This window comes from Poecilia formosa, unplaced genomic scaffold (assembly GCF_000485575.1).
Source record: "Poecilia formosa unplaced genomic scaffold, Poecilia_formosa-5.1.2 Scaffold677, whole genome shotgun sequence".
NCBI lineage: Eukaryota > Metazoa > Chordata > Actinopteri > Cyprinodontiformes > Poeciliidae > Poecilia > Poecilia formosa.
In genome coordinates, this window is record NW_006800616.1 from 4749 (window position 1) to 6488 (window position 1740).

Sequence of the window (1740 nt, forward strand, 5' to 3'; positions counted from 1 at the left end):
TAAACAACATTTGAATTTAATTTTACTTCTCAACATGTTGCTTACTTAGAAAAACACACGTTTGATGTGCATTACTAGTCATTTTTGGTCTTGCAACTGCGAGACCAAAAATTATATTACATTTCACTGCAACTTTGCTGACCCCCAAAAAATTGGCCTTAAGAAATATTCCTTTTTATGGTCCCCCCCAATAATGAGATGGTATTTACGCCCTTAGAAGTGTGCCAAACAGCTTCTAAATATCCAGAGTACTTTGAAAAAGGAAAAAAAAAAACAACTAAACAGATCAAAATACCTTGATTTTTTTAAGTCTTCATCAGTAAAAATTTGTAGCTGCTGAGTTTGCTGGAAAATAGAAGTACCATATTTTCCCCACTATAAGGCGCACCTAAAAACCTTCAATTTCCTCAAAAGCCGACAGTGCGCCTTATATATGGACCAATATTAAGCCACAACAGGTCTAGCAACTACGGTAAGCAGCCGCCGACTTCATTTTCGCCCGTAGAAGAAGAAGCGCGCGGTGCATGCTGGGATAGTTGTCAGAACTCTGGTTTGTAATCTATTAATAAAGTTTGACTGACCTATATACCTACCGACCGTCTATAATCAGGTCGTCTGCAGGTCATTTAGCACCACGTTTTACACGAACATGCTGTGCACGAACGGAGAAGGGTGACCATCGTCTGCCCAGTGGAGGAAGGTTCTCCTCGCCGACCGGACTCGGACTGTTTTGTTGACATTCCCTTTAGTGCAGCTCCATCTAGTGGATGCATAACGTAACTCCAGCCTCTACTGTAGCGTCTATTCTATGCGCCTTATAATGCGGTGCGTGTTATATATGAAAAAAGTTTTAAAATAGGCCATTCATTGAAGGTGCGCCTTATAGTGCGGAAAATACGGTAATTTGGTGAACATGTAAAATATCAAAAACAATTTAACTTGTATAGGTGGGCTTGTCTCTGCTTCTATTTATTATGTGTTTGATGCTTAGTACTGACACATGTTCTCATGAGGCAGAATCAAGTAGAAAGAGTGTTTTCTGTATTGTTTCCTCTAGATGGAGAATCAAGTGATCACGGTGGAGCATTCGATCTCTCCATGATCTGGGAAAGTTTGAGTTGAGTTTTCTCATCAAATCTACATTTTCTAGACCCCATGTAGCTTAAAGTGACCTCCCATCTTCTGACTGGCCATCTTTTGTCACAATAACATGAGATATACAATGTCAGTTGTTTCAGAATAGTGCTCATTTACGACATTTTATCATCACACATTATTACTCATTACAATAAAGCATTTCTTTTCTGTTAAATACTTTGAAAATGTTTCCACACTTTTCTTCACTTTTCCTCAGACCAGGCGCTGGAGGCAATGTCTCAGGATATGACAAACCTGAACCTGGCCTCCTCAAAACCCCCTCAGCCATCTTTACAAGTCAGTTTGCTATTTTCAACACAAATAATCGTATCTGTACACAAAATTCTTCTTATTCATTCAGTCATCATCTAAAAGCTTCTACGTGTACGGGACGGAGAACAAGGTCTTCATTTCCAAGTATCCCACCGCCTGCAGCATTTTATGAGCTCAGCATGCAGGAAAACACACACAGATATACCCAGATCACTGCTGACCTCTGACCCCACACTGTACATACATATTTTTATCTGTGATTAAAAGAGTTATGGACTGCTTTAAACATGCTGCATCATGTTGGACCTTCAAGGTCAAATTAGAAAATGA

At 39.5% G+C, this 1740-nt stretch overlaps 1 long non-coding RNA gene across 1 annotated transcript; it reads left to right on the top strand.

The window, feature by feature from the left end:
- The first annotated feature begins 1031 nt into the window (after nt 1-1031).
- LOC107834584 (uncharacterized) lies at nt 1032-1435 on the top strand. The gene is made up of 2 exons (XR_001660385.1): nt 1032-1117; nt 1355-1435. It is a non-coding gene; the product is annotated as an uncharacterized LOC107834584 (long non-coding RNA).
- The last annotated feature ends 305 nt before the right edge of the window (nt 1436-1740 follow it).